At 41.6% G+C, this 26,969-nt stretch overlaps 1 protein-coding gene across 5 annotated transcripts in view; it reads right to left on the reverse strand.

The window, feature by feature from the left end:
* Nucleotides 1-26,969, reverse strand: part of PCDH11X (protocadherin 11 X-linked) — a 745,920-nt gene that overhangs the window by 648,083 nt on the left and 70,868 nt on the right. The window contains exon 2 of one of the 5 annotated variants that reach the window (XM_081179391.1): nt 17,192-17,284. The exons of the other annotated variants lie outside the window; for them this stretch is intronic. The gene's annotated coding sequence lies outside the window, so the exon portion shown is untranslated. The remainder of the gene's footprint in view (nt 1-17,191; nt 17,285-26,969) is intronic. 5 annotated transcript variants of the gene reach the window in all.

Raw genomic sequence — 26,969 nt, forward strand, 5'->3', positions numbered from 1 at the left:
GTGATTACATGGACCCAGCATGGGTTTCTCAAAAATAAGTCATGGCAGACCAATCTGGGGTGGGTTTGTTTTTTAAATGAAATTACAAACATGGTGAATCAGGGAAATGTTGTGAATATAGTGTATCTTGATTTCAGTAAGGCTGTTGACAAAGTCCCCCATAATAGTCTCACAAGGAAGTTGGTAAAATGTGGATTGAACAAGATAACTGTTAGGTGGATTTGTAGCTGGTTGACTGACCGAACCCCAAAAGTACTCATTAATGGTTTCTGGGGGAAAGTGACAAGTGAGTTGGCACAGGGTTCTGTCCTGGGTCTGTTGTTGCTCACCATCTTTATAAGTGCCTTGGTTAAGGAATTGAGGGGATGCTCATCAAATGTGCGGATGACACCAAACTGGAAGGGGTAGCTAATGCCACAGAAGAATCAGAATTCAAAATGACCTTAACAGATTGGAGAATTGGGTGCAAGCTAACAAAATGAATTTCAAAAAGGATCAATGTAAGGCTCTGCACTTAGGCAGGAAGAACCAGATGCACAAATATAGGATGGGGGACACCTGGCTTACTAGCAGTAAATGTGAAAAGGATCTAGGAGTCTTGATGGACCACAAGCCTAACATGAATCAACAGTGTGATGCAGCAGCAGAAAAAGCTAATGATATTCTAGGATGCATCAACAGAACTATAGTGTCCAGATCAAGGGAAGTAATAGTACCACTCTATTCTGCCTTGGTCAGACCACTCCTGGATTTCTGTGTCCAATTCTGGACACCACAATTTAAGAACGATGTTGACAAGCTGGAATGTGTGCAGAGGAGGGCAACCAAGATGATCAAGGGTCTGGAAACTAAGCCTTATGAGCAGCACTTGAAGGAGCTGAGTATGTTTAGCCTGGAAAAGAGGCAACTGAGAGGAGATAAGATAGCCAGCTTCAAATATCTTAAGGGCTGTCACATGGAGGAGGGAGCATGTGTGCTTTCTCCTGCTCTGGAGGGTAGGATTCAATCCAATGGCTCCAAGTTGCAAGAAAGGAGATTCTGACTAAACATTCAGAAAAAAAACTTTCTGACAGTAAGAGCTGTTTGGCAGTGGAATAGACTCCTGCAAGAGGTGATGGGCTCTCCTTCCTTGGAGGTTTTAAAACAGTGGTTGGATTGCCATCTGTCATGGATGCTTTAGCTGAGATTCCTGCATTGCAGGGAGTCAAACTAGATGACTCTTGAGTCCCTTCCAACTCTAAGATTCTATGACATCACCAGGTAGGGCTGAGAGCAGCGGCCAATCAGCATAGTCATTGCTGAGCTAGATAGGCCAATAGTTTGACTTTCTACAGTCAATTATTCATGTCATCACACACACACACACACACAAACACACACACACACACACAGAGAGAGAGAGAGAGAGAGAGAGAGAGAGAGAGAGAGAGAGAGAGAGAGAGAGAGAGAGCTGCCCAATATAACGTGACAAATTCAGGGATCAGCTTTAGTAAGAATCTGCAGATGTGGAAATGTAAGCAAAATAGCTCATATGCATAAGCAAATGGAATTTTGCTCAATGCATCTACCTTCCTGACTTCAGTACATCCAAATTCCATACAGGGATGGAGAGGAGAAATACCTCAACTTCCTTGGCATGGCCTTTTAAATTGGTTAGTCTTTGGCAACAGCTTGCTTTGACCAGTCACCTTTAATCTCTATTTTGGAAGAATTTGCATAGGACAAATTGTGTAGAATAATAATAAAAAACCAAGAAATCATGACCCAAAACATTTCCTACAGGAATAACATTTAAGCACTCGTCATCTGCACTACAACCTAATGCTCCATTTGTGCTACTCTGTCTCATCAGCATTCTTTTTTACTTCCCAACATACATTTTCATGTAGCATTACACAACAGAGAATAGGCCATATAGATTCTTTTTTTTGGGGGGGGGGATATTCTTCATCTAAAATGGGAATGAATTTAAAATATCGATCTAAAGTTAACAGTCATTTAAGTGTTGTAGCAATATGTGTTTAAATGACAAAACTGTACTGGCAGCATTCATGTCGGAATGTGTACTGTGCTATTTCCCCCGTCTAGCTATATAATATACACTACACACAGTGCAGGTATGTGTGTATATGTGTATATATACACACACACACACATCTTCTGAAACTAGTTACCTGCTTTTGTTTCGGCAGTATTAGCTGGGCCTGGGGTGGGAAGGGGAAAACTCCCTATAAATCAGAGATTCAAGATCAAAACACATGGCCAAGTTTTGTCCATGATGGCTACCTTCAACTAAACCCATGGCCAGTCCCTGTTCTCACAGTGTCCACCCAGAAGCCTGTGGGAAACCAGCAAGCAGAGCCCAAACATAAGAGCACACTTCCTTCCTGTGGCTTCCAGCAAGTGGTATTCAGGGTTGGTCAACGTCATTTAAAATCACACCTTCGGTAATAGGTTTGACACCCATATATTATATCGAGTATATTGTATTGAGTAAGGCCATTGTTCTATCTAGATTTGCACTGTCTACTACAGGCCTCCATACATTTCCATCCACCTAGATGAATGTGCCTCACAGATTATGGTTCAGTGGTCATCCAGAACTTCAACAAATTCAAGATACCTCCAATCACAATTTATTACTAGAACTCCTGGGTGTTTCCGTAGGGATAATATTTCTGTCTGAATACAGTGGTATCTCAGGTTAAGAACTTAATTCATTCTGGAGGTCTGTTCTTAACCTGAAACCGTTCTTAACCTGAGGTCCCACTTTAGCTAATGGGGCCTCCCACTGCCACTGCACTGCCACCACACAATTTCTGTTCTCATCCTGAAGCAAAGTTCTTAACCCGAGGTACTATTTCTGGGTTAGTGGAGTCTGTAACCTGAAGCATCTGTAACCTGAAGCGTCTGTAACCCGAGGTACCACTATACAAGTCTCCTTGTAACTACCAGGGTAGAGTTTATACCCCACAGAAATAGAAAACAACAACAGTCATTTGAAACTCAGATTAAGAAGATATGGAATACATTGGCAACATTGGGGCCACCATCCAGTACATGAGAGAAGAAAGAAAGAAAGCTTCCAAGACAAAGGACCTCTATTTTCTTTTTTGAAACATGAATAGAATGGATTTTAGGGGCCTATTGCTTTACTTGGTTAATAATCTCTCTCTCTCTCTCTCTCTCTCTCTCTCTCTCTCTCTCTCACACACACACACACACACACACACACACACGAGAGAGAGAGAGAGAGAGAATGCTTTGTCTCATCCACTCAGTTTTAAAAGGGATATTATTAAATGTGAAATAAGATCATGTAAAAAAATAAATAAGCTTTGCAAACTCTCAGGGAAAATCACTAGGATGCAAAACTCATGCACCATCATCAAACTTCTGCTACCTAATTTAAATGATGAACCACAGAAAAGCAGCACAGTAATATAAAAGTATAATCCCAGAGAGCGTTTCTAGTAATGATAAACCGCAAGACCACAGTGCTGGTGGCTTGTCAGTAGAAGAGAAAACTGTAGGATGCTGATATATTAAATTGTCAAGAGTGTTGGTATGGAAATGAAGAATTGTGCAGCTGACATACTGATTTGGAGTCCTAAAAGGAGAGATCCTCACCATCTTTTTTTAAAAATGACCCCTGTACCTCTCCCCTTACCTGCCTCAATATTTATTTGCCTGTATTCAGACAACAATACCTGCCCCGCAAACATGTGAACTCCCAAGAAGCATATTCATCAAAATGAATTTGCCTGCTTAATCTCAACCAGATTAAACACCCTCTACAGGTAGACTTGGCATAACAGATTTTAAGCACTGTGCAAAAAAAATTCTGTTTTTTTAAAAATCCAGACTTCTTAAAATGTTTAACTACAATATTGCTATGCTGTCATTTAGCTGTTGATGTTATTCTATCTGCTCTGCTGCCTAGATGTATTTTCATATTTTAATTAGTATCTTTAGATTTAATCAGGCTGCATCTAACATTAGCCCTTCTCAGAGTAGATTGCATGGAAATTAAAGGAGATAACTTAGGTTCATAAATTCCAGTAGGCCTGAGTAGCACTCATATTGGACACAACCCATTGTTTCAAACCTTTTAAGTATGTTTGACTTTATCAGGGTATTTTAAAATAGAAAGATGGTTTTAAATAAAAAGGAATAAACCCCCCCCCCATTAAAAGCAGGGGTAAGTGGTTAACTTGATATAGGGCATGCTCTCTATGTTCTACACATCCCCCCCATTAAAAGCAGGGGTAAGTGGTTAACTTGATATAGGGCATGCTCTCTATGTTCTACACATCCCCCCCATTAAAAGCAGGGGTAAGTGGTTAACTTGATATAGGGCATGCTCTCTATGTTCTACACATTGCCAGGTCAGGGTTTGTGTCACTGCCAGTGTGGCTCATCCTAAGCCACACCTCCTACTTGCAGTAGAACTCATTAAATGCAAGGTGCCAACTTTAGTTAACAGTTCATGGTATGTGTGGGTGCTTTAATGTGTCCTCCTGCAAGCGCCCATCCAAATTAGCAAAGCTTATGTATGCCAAGGGAACAACAGGAAAGCAAGGGACTTCAACTGAGTAGCAAACCTCAGCAGGTCACTCATGAATTCAGGTTCCTTTGAAGTATTCTGTATTTTCAGAAAAGCTTCCCAGAGGAGTATTTGCAGCGGCTTGTTAATCTTCCCTTTTGCATCCTTCCTTCTCTGCACTTTCACTTGCAAATTATCAATGCAATTCATACTTATTTACATAATGAGGCATTGCAGATAGTGTTAGAACATCGGCAAAAGAATCTTGTACATAGTTATGTCTTTTTAAAAAAATGCCCCCCCCCCCCTCCTTCCCAGAAAGAAAAAGGAGTTTTGCTAGACAAGGAAATATTTGGACCAGGTCATTCACATTTGTGCTCCTAATCTTGAACGTACATTTTTAAATCAATACAAATATGACCTTCCATGAGCTCTGTTGATCTAAAGCATGGGACTTTTCTGACCCTCATCTATCACATGTATTGACCAAAGAGCAATCTTTTGTTAGATCCCTATTTGCTTTGCAGTTTGAAAGAGGGTGGTCCTGTTCAGTGGTCTGCCACAAGGGAGCTTCTAAAGCAGGTGTGATTCGGAACTAAAAATTATCCACACCCCACAGCTAAACCCTCTGCAAGCAGAGCACTCACAGGTTTCAACAGTGACAACATGCTAATTATAATGCCTTAATAAACTAAATGTTTTTGAATTATGGTGCTGGAGGAGACTCTTGAGAGTCCCATGGACTGCAAGAAGATCAAACCTATCCATTCTGAGGGAATACAGCCCTGAGTGCTCACTGGAAGGACAGATCCTGAAGCTGAGGCTCCAACACTTTGGCCGCCTCATGTAAAGAGAAGACTCCCTGGAAAAGACCCTGGTGTTGGGAAAGATTGAGGACACAAGGAGAAGGGAATGACAGAGGACAAGATGTTGGACAGTGTTCTTGAAGCTACTAACATGAGTTTGACCAAACTGGGAGGCAGTGGAAGACAGGAGTGCCTGGCGTGCTCTGGTCCATGGGGTCACAAAGAGTCGGACATGTCTAAACGACTAAACAACAAGAAGTAAACTAAATGGAACAGGGTCCTACTTCAGAAAAGAAAAATACAAAATGCTTGGGGGAAACAACCATTTCACATAGACACAGCTGCGTGGGTCTGCCTGTCGTTTGTTCTTGGACAAAGGTGGGGGGGGGGTTCTATGGCAACAGTTACACAAGGAGGAGGAAGAAAAAAAGAGTTGTCTAGCAACAAGAAAACAGTTAACAAAATTGGGAGTAAATGCCTTGGGATGTAAGGAATTCAAACAGCCCTGCTACACGAAATCAATGATCCATGTAGTGTAGTGTCCACAAAGTGACCAAACCATTTAAGCAGAACATGAAGGGAATAAGTGCCTCCCACAAGTAGGTGCATTTCTTAACCATTGGTATCCAGTGACATATGCCTTAATTCAGAGGTTTCACAGACTATCATGACTAGCAGTCATTATTAGCCTTATCCTCCATGACTTTATCTAATGCCCCTTTAAACTCATGTAAGTAATGGTTATCGGCCAATTTCATGTTAGTCTAAATACATCCACAGATATATTGTGCTGGCTGTGTAGAAACTTAACTTTCAAAACTTGCAATACAATGCCTACATCTGCTCTGCCCTAGAAGGACCTGAATATTGTAGAGGGCCATGGTAGTATGCAAGTTTTTAGAATGGATTTGATTCCAGACATAATCTCAGCATTTTGCACAATATGAAAATGAAACCACGTTTCAGGGCCAACCAATAGGTGACTGTAGCAGCGTTTTAATTGTGGGTCTACCCCAATCACATAAAAAACAAAAACAAAAAACCAGGAGATGGAAAAGCCAAGCTGGAAATGATTGGAAAGGGTTTGACTTGCTGAACCATCCCTCATCATACAATACTTCCCAACCATCTGTTCTCTAATGTTTAATTGTTTCCTTCAGCTGGAATGCAATACTAGAAGCAAGCCCTGTTAGGATTTTCTTTTGAGTAGAGGGAGTTAGGCAAGATTGCAGGCTAGCAAGTAGCAGAAAAGAGCAGCAGCAGCATCCCTCATGTGCATTGTTCTTTTGCTAAAACTAGGTCCATGCCCATCATATTCCACATGATTGTGGCATTAAAAGGAGGGAGATTGGGAGCATAGTATGAAACTCTGAATGCTTTATATGATAATTATTCCAGGAACACAGAAAGCTACACTACTGGTCCACCTAGGTCAGTACTGTTTACATTGACTGGCAGTGACTTTCGAGGGTTTAAGACAGGGGTCTTTCCTAGCTGTAAATGGAGATGTCTGGGATTTAACCTAAGACCTTCTGAATGCAAAGTAGATGCTCTACCACCAGTGGTGGTCCTACATTTTGAGGGGCCTGAAGCTTGAACTGCTTTGGGAGCCCCTTCGTAACCAGCACACCTTTACAACATCTGTGCTACCGACTCTCAAACTTTGGGATTGTTGAAATATATACAGCAAAAAATTAATTAATTAGAGTCATGCAACTCAAATTAGGTCTTCTAAACTCAATAATATTATGTAATGTGGACTAAAGCTATTTTGGGCCCTCTTGGGATTAGGGTCTCTGAAGCTTAAGCTTCATTAGTTTTACAGTAGATCCACCCCTGTCTAACACTGGGATAGGGTCTTTTCCTAATGTGTTTTACACAAAATCCAACTTTGGAGATACTTTTCAACAGTGTGTCTCATCAGAAGCAATGGAGCAGGCAGTGGTTTCTGCTGCAACAGGAACCATTGTCCCTTTCTTTTGTTAACTGCTGTTTAATAATTGTAGACTGGTGACCTCCATAGATCATGTCAGACCTATGGAGACGGTCTCTCTTACAGGGGATAATTATTTCCAACACCATTTTTGATCCAAACTAGAATCTGGGCACAGAGTTATATTCACATCAATGTGTCAAACCTGTGCATCATTCCACAGCGCAAAAGCCCACATGGTACGAGCAAGTACACCTCTGGCGTGCAATCTGTGTCAGTCAAACACAGACTGAATGTGCTTGAGCTTTTGATGAACATGAGCCAACAGGACAACTTTTTTTTCCACCCCTTGTGAGCCAAGCTGTTGACACATACAATTTCAAGCAAAAATAAAATAAAAAAGCTATGGGATTTCTTTTGTTCAATGCTGATTGTTAGCCACAGCTAGCTATCAACTGTATACCATGGACAGCAACAGCAAAATTATTAGGTACAGGTTTTGTTGGCCTGCTTGCCGTGGAAAAGGGTGAGGGAGATTCAATAAAGGTTTTGCCTGCAAATAGTGGACTTCATTGTTTATCATCTCAAGCATCATGTTTTATTCAAGGAACTTGCTAGTTAGGTTGAGTAAGAATACTTTCAAGAAAAGGGGAAGCGGACACAACTCTTCTGATGATTTCAAATAGCAGTCAAAAGGGGGGGGGGGAGGCAAGGCTGTCTACGCCAGCACAGAATCAGATACTCAAAAGCTCAGAAGCCAAGTTGCATGCCTTCTCAAATATTTACCAACTTCTCTTAATTAAAGGCTATTTCCCCCCTGAATCAGTTCCACTCTGTCACTTTTGGTATCCATCAATAATCAAGAAATGTTGCACTTAGGAAGAAAACACCACCTGCCTCCGAGACAGGAAAGTGAAGAACTTCACTGAATTTAACACAAACCAAACCCTTGCAAAGGCCATAAACCTAATCTGATCTTGCAGGTAACAAGCAGCTGTTACTGAATTGGATCACCCCAATAATGTCTTGTAATGTCTTCCGCGCGCGCGCACACACACACACACACACACACACACACACACTGTAAGTCTGGTTTGCAGCATTAACAAGGGAGAGAGCTATGGGGTGGCCTTCCCTCAAGTTTTCCCACAGGACTGGGGAAAAGTCCAATAGCAGGCAAATTCCATATAAGAAGCATAAACCTTTTGTTTGGATCAGATATTCAACTTATTTTCTTGGTTATCTTAATGATCTTTTGGATAAGAACACCCCTTCTAATCCTGGATCAAAATCCCAAATGCTCAGCATCCTGAATCCTGTGCCAAATACAAAGTTCTGGGTTGATGGTTTTTTATATGAACAGGACACACACACAGCCCTATGTTGGAATTGAAAACCTGTAATCCTATCTGCATTATCTTAAAAGGAATTTGGAGCCACAATAGCTGTAGAATCAAACAATTGTAGAATTGTAGAGTTGGAAGGGACCCTAAGGGTCATCTAGTCCAACCCCTGCAATGCAGGAATCTCAACTAAAACATCCATGACAGATGGCCATCCTAGCTATGCTTAAAAACCTCCAAGGAAGGAGAGTCAACCACCTTCTAACACAGTCTCTTCCACTGTAAAACAGCTCTTACTGTCAGAAAGTTCTTCCTGATGTTTAATCAGAATATCCTTTCTTGTAACTTGAATCCGGGATATGATATGATTATCTGATATATGATGTGAGTGTGTGAGTGTATGATATGGAATGTTTGCATGATATGAATGGATGGTTGTACGATATGATTGTGATATATCATATTATGATAATGTGTTATGAGTGTATGTGATTGTGTGATGACTGTATGATATTACAATTGTTTATGGTATTATGATTGTATGATATATATCATGATTGTATGATATTAGGATTGTATGATATAATTTTATGTTTGTATGATAGTACAATATTATGATTGTATTAGACAATTGTATGCTTGCATATTATGATTTTATGATATATAGAACTACAGTACAGACATACTTAGTTAAACTATTGGGCTTTGCTATTAAGTGTATGCACATACAGTATTTGTCTATTTAAAAAACAATGATATATTAACAGTATAGCTATATTTCATTTTGCAGCACAAGCACACACACCACCATATTTCCATGTTTCAACATCTGGCAAAATGTAGTTGAGTGGAAATATTTCAGATATACTATGACGGTTACCTACTTCATAATCACATGCTGCATTAACTTCCCTGATAAAACAGTAGCACTCAGAAAATAGAGGGCAAAGCAAGCTAGCAATGAAATAGCTGTGCCCCATGCTTGAACATCAGTTGCACAGAATGAGGACAAAAAGCATGGAAGAAAAGGTGAAGCACTCCCTGCTGATAAGATGTCTACTTCAATTTACTTAGATGGAAAAACTACAGCCCATTAAAAAAGTCCATAATGCAGCAAAATGGCACAGATCGGTGTTAAAAACAGCACTTACCAATAGCAATTAAAGTAATGGAGCAGTGCAGCTTGGCACCAGAAAAAAACACAACGAGGGATAGTATACCCAGACTGTGTTGTTCAAGGAGAACATCACAGCCTTACTGGGATACTGGTGCAAGCGATGGAGCAAAATTTATTTGGTAAGGAGTCCCAACTCTTGCTTGCTTATCACATGGGTTCCAAAACTAATATGTAAATCACAGCTTTCACAGGATCATTCATCATGTTAAAAGAACCTAATGGGGATGGCTTCTGCCCAGTGGGATATGCATGTGAGCTGGTATTTTGTTTAATCTGCCCAAGATTATTAATTTATCTTGGACTAGTCCACCACTCTGCTATTCGTCTGCCTCCTACATCCCTCCATTAACATGTTCTCTTGCCTTTCATATAAAAAAGGGGGTGATGTCCTTCATTTTGCTTTACCAATGTATACTTATCATTTCATTAAAAGAATACTGGAAACTGCCTTATAATGAATCAGAACACTGATCCAGCTAGCTCTGTATTGTGTGCACTGCTCAACAGCAGCTCTCCAGGGTTTCAGATAAGCCTCAATATGTTCCCTACCTGGAGATGCTGGGGATTGAACCTGGAACCTTCTGCATGCAAGGCATGTTCTCTGAGCTACAGCCCTTCTCCAATTAACCCTTTAAAACACTGGCACATTTTCCAGCAAATGCACAGTGCACTGTAATTATGAAAGACATATAAACAAATAAAATGTAGATATAAAAGAAATATCAGAAGCAATTCTAAACAAGGGAAGACAAGTGGGGGGACAGGACTGTTTTATAATTATAGTAAAACTGCATGCTGGCAGATCTCTCCCACCCATATTTTGAGTTGCTTTGAGTTGGTGTGGATTTTTTTTAAAAATATAATTTTGGTCCAGCAGGTAGAAGGGAAGTTTGCTCAAAGTCATTCAAAATGGAAAGCAATAATAAATTCATTTTGATATTTGTAATTCCAGCTCAGTCGCATAAAGTTGGTTCATTCTCTTTTTGTCTTTGTTTCTCTCTCTCTCTCTCTCTCTCTCTCTCTCTCTCTCTCTCTCTCTCCCCCCCCCCCCCCAATCTCTCTTTCTTGCTATTATTCACAGCAAGGAAAAGGATAAGGTATTTGTTCTCTGGGGACTGAGTCTTAGCATTCGCATGTTAGATTTCAATTTCCAGACTTCTAATCACAACTTTAAGAAGTTTGCCTGGTACATCCGAGAGAGAGAGAGAGAGAGAGAGAGAGAGAGAGAGAGAGAGAGAGAGAGAGAGAGAGACTCTCCTTTAAATTACAACATCTATTTCCAGAATCTGCTAGAATAAATGACATACATCCTTCTGTGTACCTTTGCAGGATCGGTTCAATTACATTTATATATTTGTGAAACAGGTTGTCAAAAGGAGATGCAAGACTGAAAAGCACAGCACAGGCAAGCCGTGGTGGTGGGGGTGGAAATGAAGGACGAAGGACAATTGCTGAGCCTAAGCTGAACACAGCTTTGCCTTCCAACGTACACAAATGGCAAATGTTTCCCCTTAAAATAGGATTGCGAGATTACAGTTGTAATACTGTTAGGGAGGGGAAATGTATTTTAATATTGGTTTCTTGCTCAAGTCGTCTTAAGGCCATTGCAAAATGAGAACACACAGCATGTGCCATTTCCTGCCCTTGTTCTTGTTTCCGTGAGATGGTGAATTAAGGGCTCAACTTTACAATGCCTTATGTAGACTCAGCCACAAAGAAGATGCAAGCGCTACACAGGCTTAATTCTATCATTCCGCAACTAATCCTCTTGCCTTCTAGTTTACCATGTTATTCAGGGCACGCCAGATGCTGCCTCCTGCAGGATTACTGTTCGTATTATTATATTATTTAAAATTTATGTTATGCTATTTATTTACTAAATTTGTATCTCACACCTTCGGCAAAAGAAAGGGAAATGTCCTCAGGGCAGCGAATGAAAGAAAGAAAGAAAACATAGCATGTAACTAAGATGTACAAGAAATGAAATTTACATGAGATTTATTGTATGATGAATTGTGACTAAAACAGATGCAGTAACTTGGCCTCAGTGTTGCAGAGGTTCAAAAAGCTGCAGGTTACTAAAGCGCTAGAGTGGGAGGTGGGGTTTTCATCAATATAGGCACCAGGCAAGATTCCCTGGGAAGGGGTTTCGAAAGGCAAGAAGTCACTACTGAAAAGACTACCACTGAGCTTCAAAGAGACCAATAGGAGGTACCTGAATGCCAAGGCTTTAAAGGAGGAGTGGGAAATATTGGGCTTTCCGTATGTTGATGAACAACAACTAGAAACATTATTGACCAGTGGTTTTCAGCCAGTGTGCTGTGGCACCCTGGGGTGCCTTGAATGATGGTCAGTGGTGCCGTGAGCAACACTGGTCTCTGTCCCTCTTTCCTTCCCTCCCACCTCTGAAGCCCTCTTGCATCTTTGCTTCCCAAAGGCTTGCACAGCTGTCTATTTACACTATACAGTTGTAAGTTTGGGGAATCAGCCTGCATGATGCCCTGAGTCCCAATTATTGAGTTCCTGTATCTGTGAGAGCAGAAGATATGACAGCAAGCTTGTCAAATAAGTCTTTTTGTCTGGGCAACTGTAAGACAATGGCCTCACAGCTGGACACTTAAGCACCATGATTAGCATAACCATAAAGTTGCTCTGTGCCATAGGGCAAATGGGTGGGCCTTTTCTCCCCTCATCTGGATGTTCCTTAAGAAAACAGAGCTCTGGACTTAAGTTTTCTGGACTGGATTGGTGATCTTAAAGAGTGAGTGAACTTTCTACAGTTCCATTGTCAAGCTCAGGTGGTGGGGTTTAGATTTCCTGGAACACAGAGCTTCTGCAGGGGTGGGCAGCTGTATAAAACAGTATACCCCAGGAGGCTGATGGATCCAGATGATTTTCTGACTGCTCTTGGAGAGTTTCATGTTGCTTCAGCAGGTGATTTTACTGACGTCCTAGTGGATCTCTGGACTACAGAAATGACCAGGACAGTGGACACAATCACTCCTGGGCATCTCCTCTCACAGAATGGAGCCAAGCCAGCCCCATGGTTTTCTAGGGAACTGGTGGTGATGAAATAAATGAGATGGTGACCAGATCAAAATTGATGGAAAACTAGGAAGAAGTCCAACCGAATACAAGCTGGAGTCTACTTGAAGACCTACTCTGTGGCAGCGCAAGCAATGAAAAAGCTATTTTTCTCTGCTTCTATTGCATCCAGCAGAGCTGTTCCTTTTACAACCTTACCCACGTGAGGAGATTTTAGACCACTCGATGGCCCGCTGTGAACAATTTGCTCAGTACTTTGCTGATAAAATCACTCAGATCTGTTCCAACTTGGATGTTACAGTTGACACTGGTCTAGTGGATATAACTTTGGTCCCTGCTTCTTCAATGATAATTGATACTTTTCAATTTGTGCAGCCTGAGAATGTGGACAGCATCCTTGAAAATGTGAGAGCTACCACATGTGCTAGTTTCTTGCCCTTCCTAACTCATTAAAAAGGCCAGTAGGGGACAGACCAAGTGGTAAAGGGAAAAAGCAAGGCAGGAATACAGCATACCTAAAACAAGCAGTCATAATATCTCAACTGAAAAAGCCGTCCCTGGATAAATTTTGGCCAGTTTCCAATTTCCCATTGCCGGGCAAAGTACTGGAGCATGTGGTAGCATCTCAGTTCCAGAGGTTCCTGGAAGAGAAAGATTATCTAGATGCATTTCCATTTGATTTTAGGCCTGGTTATGGGACAGAGTCACCTTTGGATGACATATGTTAGGAGGAATTGTACAATGGGAATGTGTCCCTGATGGTTCTGCTGGACCTTTCAACAATTTCTGATACCATCAACTATAGTATCCTTCTGGGGGCCCTTGCTGGAATGGGACTTGGGAGGCACAGTTTTAATAGCATCTCCATTCCTTCCTGGTAGTGCTGGGGGACTCCTGTTCAACACCTTGATCATTGGCCTGTGGGCTCATCCAGGGCTCCGCTCTGTCCCTCATGCTATTTAACATTTACATGAAACTGCTTGGAGGAGTTGCTCAGAGTTTTGGAGTTTGGTGTCACCAGTGTGCTGATGACAGCCAGCTCTATTAGTCCTTTCCACTTAAATCCACGGAAGCTGTCTTTGTTCTAAACCAGTGTCAGACATCAGTAATGGACTAGACAAGGGTGAACAAATTGAAACTGGATGGGGTAACCCTCCCCGTGAACACAGAGCATGTGCTCCTGGATTCAGTTCTGAGCCTGGATACCCAGGTTTCTGCAGTGCCGAGGGTTAAAGCTGTACAGTTAAAGCTAGTGTGCCAGTTGTCCCCATTCCTAGAGATGTCTGATCTGCCAACAGCAATACACACCTTGGTTGCAACTGGCTCTATGTGGAGCTTCATTTGAAAAGTGCTCAAAACTGCTACAACAGACTAGTTACTAGTCTGTTTCAAGGCACAGTTCAAAGTGTTGGCTATGAGGCCTAAGAGGCTTAGATCTAGGCTATCTGAACAACTATATTCTCCAATATGAACCTGCCTGGGCTCTGGGATCTTCTGGGGAGGCCCCTGTCTCACTCACATAACTCTCAAAGGAACATTTGGTGAGGGCACAGGACAGGGTCTTCTTGGTGGCTGCTCCAAGATTTTGGAATTTCCCTTAGAGAGGCTCCTTGTCCTTCTGCGACCAGGGGAAGACTGTTTTACTTTGACAGGCTTTTGAGAACTGATTGCTTTTTATGGAAATGGCTTTTCACAGTAAAAACAGTACCACACTATTTGTGCTTTAACAGAATCGTTTTTATATTGTTTTTATTCTATTATAATTTAATTCCCTTTTAACTATTATCTTTTAAGCTTTCTGTATTTTATCAGTATTTTTATTTTTGCAAACTGCCATAAGTCCCGCTGTAGGGAAAATGCAGTGTGTATATATTAAATGAATTTTAAACTAATGAATGGGGAGGGGTGGCACTCCCCAGGTGTTCAGAAGGAGAGCGTTTCAAGAGTTCTCTGATAGAAACCCCCTCCTCCTTTTACGTTCTTCCCTTTGAGCCTTTTTCCAGAAAGTAAAATGTCACACATGCCATCTATTTCCTCCAACAAAAACTTTGCAGAGTGTGGAAATAGTCAAACAGAACAATTTAACAGTCGCACAGCCCCCGCGGGACCCTTCAGTTAGGAGCACAAAATGTTTTGCCATTTACTTACCCTGGAATGGTCTATACAGCTTAATGATTTCTTTTTATAAAAAAAAAAAAAAACAGTTTTCAAATGTGTGTTTTGCTTTGAGGAATGAGAGGGGGAACTCTTGATTGGTTCCCTCCCCCCTCCTCCTCCTCCTCCTCCTCTCTCTCTCTCTCTCTCTGATGAGGAGAAAATTGTTGAAGGCCCTACACATAACTACAAAGCAGGTTTATTGCAAATCGTACCTTGTGAAAAAGCATCTGAACATGTCTACCCAGAGAGATACACCAGACGTGATATTCAATGTGCCTTTGCATTTAACATGCAAGCTTCCAAAAAATAAAATAAAACAAAGAGCAGCCACTGGGGAGAATGATCATTACTGGGAATGAAGTAAGTTGGGCAAGAGGGGAATTTAACCCTATCCTGCTTTGTTGGCAGCATATACAATTATCACCTTCCGTGACCGCTATTAAATGCATGGAGATTAAATGCAAAGATGCCCTTAAGTCTGCATGTAGTTCAGCTATCCTCCCTTGTAAATCCTCCTTATGGTACAACACTCCTCTTGCCATGCTTCACAAAGTGCAGCCATAATTTGGTTGCCCCTTGAAACCTTGCAGTCTGCACTGGGCTGAAAATAAAGTGGGGTATCTATAACAATTAGGAATGTTTACCTATACTTGGTAAGCACATCTGCATCACACACTTAAAGCAATATTATACGACTTTTAATAGTCCCAGAGAATCTGCGGAACTGTATCTCTGTGTGGAGAAGAGAGGAGTCTTCCTAACAACTCTCACCACCCTTAACAGAGTTCTTAGGAGACCCCTCTTCTCCACACAGAGCTGCATTTCCTAGAGTTCCTTGGGAAGAGGGACTGGTTGTTAAATCACTCCTGGAATTCAGAACAAAACATGCAAACAGACTTTTTGAAGGTATTATTAGCAGCAGCAGAGCAGTGGAGGATTATATGGTTTAAGAAAGTTGTCCCACTGCATAAAAAACAAAGGGTGGTGTCACGGGAATTGGGGTTGCTTGTGTGTAAACCTCTAGCTGTTCCAAACTGCTTAGGGGCGGTTGTGTCTTTCCCTGACTGAGCAGCTTGGGTGTTGCTGCTCAGTCGCTAGAAGAATCCGTGAGTGGGCGTCTCCTAAACTTCCTCCAGCATAAGAATTCCTTAACGGACAACCTTCGCCTCGCCTCTCTGCGCGGAAGCCTTCTGTGCAGAGTGGGCGTGCCTAGTGGTGGTCCTTCACCCTCCTCACTGACTTCACTGGTAGAGTCTCGGAGCCTCACCTCCGAGATGCTCTCTCCCTCTCCCTTCTTCCTGGTGTCACCTGGACTTTCTTCCCCAGATGACGTTCTCTCTCTACCCTTACTCGTTCCCTCTCCTGCAGAATCTGGAAGCCTCGCCTCCCCCCTCTGCTCTGATGTCAGTTCCCTGACAGGTGGCATTAAGCAAAGTTTTACTCAGGGTGGACCCATTGAAATTGAGGGACTTAACTGATCAAGCATATCCATTAATTTCAATGGATCTATTCTGAGTAGGACCAGTGTTGTTAACCACCTATAGCTGTTGTTTCTAATCTATAGTAAAATAAATAAAACACAGCCATGCAGCTTACGTATTGCTTCTGAAATTAATATATATTTTATTAAATAGATAAATAATAATTATCAATGATCAGAGCACTGTGGTCTTCATTTATAGTTTCTGACCACCTACTAGAACCCACAAAATTGCTAAATAATCCCTAGGATTAGCGATGAAGTATTGCACAGTTATTCTTCTGGGAGTTCAACATCCTCTCTCAATTCCTGAATTTTTCCTGACAGCTCTTCTCCCTTCGTCATCAATGATTTAATTTTGGCTAGTGCACTCTTCATGTTACTTGGACAGTTTTGAGGAATAAGATTTAGATAGCTTTCTAATTTCTCAGTGAAAGCTGCTGCCAACACCAAAAATTTGTCTGCATATTTGTGGAAGTCCTCATCAACTGAATTTTTGTGTGTCGCACAGACCAACCGTATCCCCTGCCTAAGATAAATTGTCCTTTTCAGAACTTCCTCTAGGTGGCTGTTCATCATGGTCAGAACCTGGCATTTACGTGTCAGGTGGTAGGAAGAAAGGATGTTTCCTCTATCTTTTGCCACAAACAGAGTTTGAAGTTCTAGTGTAATCTGTTGAATTTCAGCTTGCAGATCTGCAATACCTTCCAGCTCTGGGTCGTGAACTCTGCAGGGAGTTGGTTCTAAGCAAGGAGCTGGTCCTACATGTTGATCCAAAGGTTCCTGGAACACATCTCCTGCCAAGACGAAGCGAGCAAGCTGTGAATCCTGTTGCTGATTATCCAGAGGATTTGAGGCCATAGCAATGATTGCTTTCGTTGACCACCTCCAGAAGCTGCCTTTTTTAAAAAAAAAAGGGGGGGGAGATAACTTGCCTTAACAGAAATAAGAAAAATACCATTAACAAAACTGCAAACCGGTGTAGTCCATTTGTTAAAGTAACCATGGGAGACGAAATCTCTTCTGAAATGGGATTTTCATTGTCTCCCAAACTGCCTTATACTCATGCAATTTCCTGTACTTCACATTTTTTATTCTTTCTTCCCTCCTCAAGCTAAGAACAAGAGCCTGAATTATTACAAAACATGGCCTCAAAATTGCAAATCCAGTTTCTAATGCTTGTTGGCAAACCATAGTGGCAGGGCCACTTCCCTTCCACATGGAGTCCTACCTCATTTACCCCACAATTCCTTCAAGCCTTGTAATTTCTGGAGCTTTGAAATATTTGAAATATTCTCTCGCCAAGAGAATGAATACACTATGGATGTGGCACAGAATAATTTCAATAAAATGGAAACAGGAACAGAACCTAAGAGGAGGAATCTCATGCATGCAAAGAGATTATGTACTCTAAATGAGAGTTCAGAATTCAATTGTGGCCCCATATAATTACTGTTGTTGTTATGGTCATTGTTATTTATGTAGCACTTAATGCCAAAATAGGCTTCTAAGTAGTTTACCAATATAAAAACCAATGGAACAAGATTATATATATATAAATATGGTTCGCGGGTGGTGCTGTGAGTTAAACCACAGAGCCTAGGGCTTGCTGATCAGGTCAGCGGTTCAAATCCCTGTGACGGGGTGAGCTCCCGTTGCTCGGTCCCTGCTCCTGCCAACCTAGCAGTTTGAAAGCACATCAAAGTGCAAGTAGATAAATAGGTAACGCTCCAGGGGGAAGGTAAACGGCATTTCCGTGCGCTGCTCTGGTCCAGAAGCGGCTTAGTCATGCTGGCCACATGACCCGGAAGCTGTACGTCGGCTCCCTCGGCCAGTAAAGCGAGATGAGTGCCGCAACCCAGAGTCGGTCACGGCTGGACCAAATGGTTTGGGGTCCCTTTACTTTTATATCTATATCTATATCTATATCTATATCATCTACATCTACATCTACATCTACATCTACATCTACATCTATATCTATATCTATATCTATATCTATCTATCTATCTATATGTAAATAAAAAATTCACAATTGAATTGTTGGGAGTGCATTGCAGAAGAGAACTGCCATAAGCAAAAAAGACAAAAAAAGAAAGCCTACCATCATATTTTGTAGTGGTTCTCCAGCTGTTAAAAAAACAAAACCTGGGAAATATAATCCCTTGCCAATACATAGATGCAAAATAAGAATGTAAAGATACTGAGCAACATGCATATCTGTAACAAAAACCCAAATGTTTATACTTTTCCATTATATGGGAGTTTGCTCTATTCCATTCATAATTTTGCTCCTCCTGTTGTGAACTGTTTTCCTTTCTAAAACATCTTTGAGGTTCAGCAACCAGAGCCCTGCACATTATTCCTAGTTTGGTTGCGCCATATAACTGTATCTCGGTGGTTGGACATCTGACTTACAGACAGAAGGTCCCAAACTCAATCCCTAGCATGTTTCACCAGGACTGGGAATGTTGCTGCTGACAGTCTGTGCAGACCGTACTGACCTAGCTGCTCCAATGGTCTGATCGAATACAAGACAGCTTCCTATGCTGCTAAGATTCCAGTGGTCCAGTCAGGCCAAGGAAGAGTGGTGGTGTTCCAGCAGGGCTGAGAAGGCCTTTAAGGAATAGAGTACACCCAGACATGAGGATTAGTGCATTAGTTTTATTGGTTATAACTGTGGCTTTAGATTGATATACCACCACATCATGCTAAATTTCATTCATGCCAATGGGTGTGGTGTGGCACAACAAAGGATATCATTGGACCTGTCACCATCCTTTATGCACACAAGTGCTTCTGTTCCCCCATGACTCACCCATGCAGGAGCTATGCCACTCCAAATTTCATCATACGTCACGAACCCTGAAAACAGCTGTAAATTTACAGCACGAAACTGGAACTATTTTCCCAGGTTCACAGGGCTGCAAACTGTTCCCCCCACCCCTCAAAGCAATTAACAAGGAAACAAGCACTAAACATCCACTAAGTTCCAACAGATTTCCAGAAAGGGCTCTTACATTGAGGGGGGGGGTCACATAAAACAGAAATGATCAGCTAAGGGAATGTTAGGAAAATGGAATAAAGTGCTCTTTGAATGTTAAAAGAAAACCTGTAAGTTCACCATTTAGAGCACAAGAGAGCGAAGAAGAAGAAGAAGAAGAAGAAGAAGAAGAAGAAGAAGAAGAAGAAGAAGAAGAAGAAGAAGAAGAAAAGGAGACTTGTACTTTCATCAAAGGACAATTCAAACATCAAGCCCAAAGGAAAAGGGAGTCATTTCCTCCAAACATTTTCCTTGCAGTTCTTAGTGTTTAAGATATTTGTGATTTCTTTAAACAGAGAAAGTGGGGTTGCGGGGGTGGGTGGGAGTTGCTATAAAGCAATAGTAGTCAATATGTTGAAGTATTTACACTTATCACATTTAACTCTTTGGTTGCATTGCTTCATGTTTTAAATAGGATGTTTGCTGTTATTCCCTTCTTTATTTTTTGCAATTCAATGCTTGTCTCGTGCAAGGGGCTGGTGAGGGCGGACCACTTTGTTTAGGGCAACATTCCCTCATAGGCAACCTCCCAGGGGAACAGAAGAAAGACAAGCTCCAGCGCTTCTTATAATAAGCTGTTCATTTAGCTTAGCTGTTTGTATCTCTCAGCTTTCCATGGGTTGGATGTCAGGCAGGGAAGGGGCAAGAGGCAAAAAGTGGGTGGGGTCAGCATGATATAGTAGTACCTCGGTTTGAGAACAGCCCTGTTTATGAACGATTCGGTTTACGAACTCCACAAAACAGGAAGTAGTGTCCCGGTTTGCAAACTTTACCTCAGTCTAAGAATGGAATCTGAATGGTGGAAGGGCACCGGCGGAGGGAAGCCTCATTAGGGAAAGCACACCTCAGTTTAAGAATGGTTTCGGTTTCAGAACGGACTTCCGGAATGGATAAGTTCATAAACCAAGGTACCACTGTACATGCTTCTCTACCTTTGTATGGTAGTTTACATTGAACAACACCAGGGTCAGGTTGCTACACCCACCCACAACTCCCTAATCCAGGCAAGCAAGAAGCACAGTTTAAGGAAACATTAAAGTCAGGCAAAAGCACACAAGGAGAGAAGATAGTGGGGCCTTTGGGGGAAATAGTCCAGGGAAAGAGAGCACAGGCAGGGATGGTGTCCAGGGCCATGGGAAGAGAGGCCTGGATGCCTGCATTTGGCTCCCATGAGAAAGAAAGAAAGAGGGGACACAGGTGGTGCTGTGGGTTAAACCACAGAGCCTAGGACTTGCCGATCAGAAGGTCGGCGGTTCGAATCCCCACGACGGGGTAAGCTCTCATTGCTCGGTCCCTGCTCCTGCCAACCTAGCAGTGCGAAAGCACATCAAAGTGCAAGTAGATAAATAGGTACTGCTCTGGTGGGAAGGTAAACGGCGTTTCCGTGCGCTGCTCTGGTTCGCCAGAAGAAGCTTAGTCATGCTGGCCACATGACCCGGAAGCTGTACGCCGGTCCCCTCGGCCAATAAAGCGAGATGAGCTCCACAACCCCAGAGTCGGTCATGACTGGACCTAATGGTCAGGGGTCCCTTTACCTTTTGAAAGAAAGAAAGAAAGAAAGAAAGAAAGAAAGAAAGAAAGAAAGAAAGAAAGAAAGCTAGAGAAAAGAGACTCTGAACTTAGTGTGAAGGACAGTGTGTGGTGTCCTGTAAGAGTAATTAGGCCAGGAATTACCTGGGAGGCTGAGGCTGAGACAGGAGAAGTAGAAGCTGTAAAGAGACAGTCTACTCAGGTCTCATTCCAGTCAGGAGGGAAGAGATTCTTCTAGAAAGAGAAGACTCCCAAACCAGTGAACCCTTGGGTCTATTACTTGGAGTACCCCAGGAGTGGGGCTGTATAAGGGATGCGTAACTGACAGGAAGTACCACCTTGTTAAGAACCAAAGTATTAAGTTAAGAACCAAAGTATTAAACGGCAACAGTTGTGCAACAACTGAGAAAGTATTGAAGTGAAATAACATAATAAACTGAAGTATCCTATGTTTTACCCTATGTCTGTATATAATAAAATAGCTACAGGAATGTACTCACAGGTTTAAGCAACATATAGGCAACTTCCTGATATAATTCTAAATTGGCATTTAATGTTCTGTTCCTGTAGCTGTACAGAGTGGGGACACACACTTATGCTATAAGTGCTTTCTAAGCAAGGCAGTTGAGTCAATATTTTTTTAAAAAATAAAATAAAATGCAAGATTTTTAGGAGGTTTGTGGACGTGGCAAAATGGCCACTGGGAAAACAAATCCAATGTGTAATGATTTGTTTTGTTCCCAGGGGGAGGGCTCCTGAAATGTGGCCGAGCTCAACAGCAGGTCATTAAGGTCATTAAAAAGCTTCTGCCCTGGATTATTAGAATCATCTTAGAATATTAAAGCTTGATTCAAAGACTTGCAGCAACAGCAAGTAAGTGCTTAGCAGAGACCTACCAGTTTTCATTTCAGTGTGCCAAGCTGTATTGATGCTGGTGCAGCTGATTAGGAGCTGGGTTGAGGGTTATATTCTGGCATTCATGGGTTCACTGGTTACACGAACAACTTGCAATTTCTATAGCTAAACACACAAAGGGAACGAAAATAATCCAGTCTTTCTAATACCCCTCCCAATTCCAAACGCCTGTAGGGAGCCACTGTGATCCTGCTTTCTTGCTTTCATTGTGTAAAGAATGACAAGAGCACTCAGCAAATAATAAACGACAACTTAAATACAACGCTAAAGTCAACAAAATTAATGCCTTTAGATTATTTTGTTTACGAAAATAATAATAATAAAGCTTTCACATCACTGTTATGGAATCTGAGTACTAATTGTTCAATTCCACAGCCTGGGGATAATGAATGGCACTCACTTTCTCCCTCTCTTTCCCTTGTTCAAAGTATTCTGCCAATGCCCTTGGTTACATTTAATTTGACATTAAATCAAATGAGCATAAAAATAACACTGGAGAATAAATAGTGCGTACTCTGCATTGCTAGTCTAGCAGGCTATTATAATATATATTTTACCCCTCTGAAATGTTTCCCTCATTATTTTGTTACCATGTCAGCTAGGCGACTAAATAATATTTGCTGATGCTACAGGGGCATGTGAACATGGTGGCATTTGGTCAAGTAAGGAATGTAATGTAAACAATAAAGAGCTGTATATACGTGTGTGCATGAGTACACACATGCACATAACATTTCTAGACCACCTGTCACCCAGGGATCGCAAAAATGTCAAAACTAGATGATAAATAGATAGACAATAGATATAGAAAGATAGATAATAGATAGATAACATTAAAAACCTCCAAGCGAAAAATAAAACTGCAGCACAGAAGAGCAATGTACCAGTACATGCATTTCAAAAGAAGGCATGACATCCACTCAACCAAAGGTCATGGTAGGGCTGTTCATACATTACATTCAATGAGTGTACAACCTGTCTGCATGTATACTTAAATGGTTCAGTGAATGTACACAGACTGTGTACACCAGGCATAGTCAAACTCAGCCCTCCAGATGTTTTGAGATTACAATTCCCATCATCCCTAACCACTGGTCCTGGGATGTTGTAGTCCCAAAACATCTGGAGGGCAAGTTTGCCTATGCCTGGTGTACACAGTAGCTGGCCTACACAAATTAACAAGTGTGCACACTTTCATGTGTAGAGTCAGCTTGCACCCATCTTATGTGTGAACAAACCTGATGTTTCATTAAAAGCTGAGGGAGGTCTGGTTGCATCCTCACTGGCACACTAGTTTTCTATATGAGGGATTTCATTTAAATGGAGGAGCATTCAGCCATGCCCTGCAGCCTCACAGACACAGTATACCCCCTCTGTGATTACTAGGCCCAAGTCACTGCTCACTTTATAAAACTAATAATGGAAACAGCATCTGAAATAGCTAGCAACTTGTAATACAATAGGTAGCTGTGTACAACAGTTAGCTATGCACTGGAGTAAATGAAATGGTACAGAGGCAAATCTGGAGCTCTGGAGCTTGTAAATATGTTTAGAATTCATTAAATTCCATTTCCAAAGAGTTCGGGATAGTAACTATCCTACTGTACTTACTTACTTACTTACTTACTTACTTACTTACTTACTTACTTACTTACTATTACATTTATATCCTGCATACCTTTCCTCAAAGGAGCACAAGATAGCATACATGGTTCTCTTCCTCTCCATTTTTATGCTCACAACAACTCTGTGAAGAAGGATAGGCTGAGAGACTGTGACAAGCCCAAGGTCACCCAGTGAGTTTCATGGTGTACAGTGTACAGTGAGGGTGTACAGTAGTACCTCAGTCTACGAACAACCCTGTTAACAAACACTTTGGACAACAAACTCCACAAAACTGGAAGTAGGTGTTCCAACTAGCGAACTTTGCCCCAGAAGACGAACAGAAACCAAACACCGGCAGCAGAAGGCCTCATTAGAGAAAGCACGCACCATGGTTTAAGAATGCTTTGGTTTTGGAATGGACCTCCAGAACGGATTAAGTTCATAAACTAAGGTACCGAGGTACCATAGTGATTTGAACCTGGGTCTTCCAGGTCCTAGTCAAGCACTTTAATCACTACACCACACTGTATCCACACATCCATCTTGTGAGATGAATCACTCACTCTCCAGTCTAACCTAAGATCACCCACTGAGATTCAAATCTGAGTGGGCATTCTATACCAGCTTGAACACATTATCCATTTTATCACAGGACCCCTATGTAAAGGTTACTTCATCCTGGTGTGATCTCATACAAATGGCAGGTGAGAAAGGGCAACAGGAGCAAAGCGATCACATGGGCAAGATTGATCACAGGGACCTTTCTTTCTTTCGCAGCTGGCCTTCCACCCTGCAACTTGCTTGGAAAAACCAGTGGAAAGGTTACTTCTGAGAACGAAAGAATGAAGAAGCCTCATAGCTGGGCTCAGTGCATGGTTCTCTCCCTGCAACTCCACACTGAACTTGTCACTCAATCCAACATTATGAGCCAGACAAATGAGACAAAGTACCAAAAATTAAGACAGAACAAGCACTGAGAGAATAAACCATCTGCATGGGTCTTTCCTGATTAGTCAAGAATTCTGGACCCACTTTTGCACCACGCTCAAATGAGAAGATCTTAGCTAACACCATCATCCCCTCATGTTATATTTGATTAGCTGTGTAATCTCTTTTTCTCCCTGTCAAGTGCCACATTGTTTACTCAGGGCCATAGATCAGTGGTAGAGCATCTGCTCTGCATGCAGAAGGCCCAAGGTTCAATCCCCAGCATCTCCAAATAAGGCTTGAGATGTCCCCTGTCTGGAGAGCCACTGGCCAGTGTGTAGATGATACAGAGCTGGATTGACTAGTGGGCTGCCTCCGTCTGAGGCTTTTTCTTTTGTTTCTATGGCTGCATGCCAACTGTTGGCATGGATGAAGCCCTTTGTACAAACACCTGTTCCATTGTTCTTTCTATTTCTGATATCACCTCTTCTCTCTCTCCCTTTTCCTTCTCGTCCAGTGAGTGAGCTGCTGAAGAAGGGACAGAACTGTTCAAACCTCTGGCAAGAGTGGACATTTGCAAACCAATTTTGAAAATTGGGGAAGGAACCACATAACATTAGGGTGAGGGATCCAATTGGCCTCAGGTTGCCCATACTTACCTTAGAACAACAACAGTTCTAAGATTTCAGCGCAATTTGGAACTCTGACTGGAATGCAGTGGAAAGCAGATCTTTTCACTTTTCTTGTTGCCATGCAAGGAGAGATGGGAGAATACATGGCTCATAGTTTGACTGCAATTTACTTCCAATCACCTGAACCATAGTTCAGCCAATGTGATACGTTCTTGATGTTGATGGACTCCCAACTGCCATCAGCCTCAGCCAATATCTTAAGGGCTATCCCTGGTTCTGATTTTTGTTTGAACAAGGGTCAACAGACACATTAAGGATCTCTTGTGCCACTGCATAGGGACATTGGGAATGTGGTTACTACCCAGATCCAATTCATAACAATGGAACTAAATTATTCCAGTGGCTGATGGTTGATCAATCTATTCCTACAAGGAACTAAAACAGAAGGTCCTCATGGAATAAAAACTATTCTCCTATCTTTAAGCAATTGTAATAGTCAACAGTTGATCATTATGGCTTGGATTTATTACTTTTAATCGCTTTGTCTGGAGCGAGTGGGATAGACTCTCCAGTACAGTACCTGGTAGTGTTACTTCTAATCCACCAGCAAAAGAAAATTACCTTTATGAAAGGAACATCTCAGCCTACTTCCCTACTCATAGAGGCTGCAAGATGTGCCTTTGTGTATCAAAAGGATAAAGATGACACAAGGCATAATTGCTCAGTTTTCAAAGAGCTGTAAGATATTTCCCATGGAAAAAAGCTTCCAGACAATAGAATAAAAAACCTAGCCCTAGCAATTTCAACACATTACAGCTCCCTTTGTTAGCTTTTCAAACCATGCAAAAAAACTTCTATCCCTCAAGAGGCTACCCACACCCATTAGAAATAATCCCATTCTTGCATCTCCCACGGGCCACTCTGCATTGAGAGACATTTAAAAGCTAACTGTTCTTACTTCTTACCAACCTGTTGCTCTCACTCTGGAATAGCACCCTCCCCTTCTGTTCCCCAAAATAGCAGAACACCACTTTTAAGACAACTGATAGAGGGAAGACTCCCAAAATGAGACCATAGCTGCTTGTTACAATTATGATTGGTGAATTGTAACTATCCATATGAAGGATGCAATAAAATACCAATGGTGAAAAACTGAATATCTGTTGTTGTTGTTGCTGCTGCTGCTGCTGTTTATAGATTTCTTAGTAATTTGTTAACTAAAAGGTCTCCAGTCAACTTACATTTAAAATCACAAACACAAAGATATTATTGCAGACTTGCAAAAAACAATGACAGGGCAGTACTTTTGCAGTTGAGCCAACTGCACACAATCAAGTAATCTCAGGCATCCAAGCAGGATCTGACACCTGCACAATAGCTACATGCTTCCCTCATGATGCCCAAGTTCATCCTCACAAGGTTCCCGATACGTACACACACACACACACACACACACACACACACACACACATGTGCACATGGTTCAAAGGACAATATTTGAAATAAGTCAGGACGATACTGCATTTAGGGTCTTGTAGTTGTTGGGTTTTTGTTTTTTTAAATGGACTTCGCTTAATTCTTTTCTTAATTCTTTTAAGAAATACAAATAAAATGCTGTTAAAGAGTATGGGAACTTATCCCAACATCCTTAAAGTAAATCTACACACTACGAAGTACTGCTGTGTCCTATCAATCTATGGAAGTGGAAATAGGTTCAGATATTTCAGCTGAATGGAGCAGCTAACCTTATACTTTACAGTATTAAAAATGTCACCTTATTTTGAGGATAAAAAAGTGATAAAAGCATATTCAGCTCTTCCAAAGCTCATC

Source organism: Podarcis bocagei, assembly GCF_964188305.1.
Source record: "Podarcis bocagei genome assembly, chromosome: Z".
NCBI classification, from domain to species: domain Eukaryota; kingdom Metazoa; phylum Chordata; class Lepidosauria; order Squamata; family Lacertidae; genus Podarcis; species Podarcis bocagei.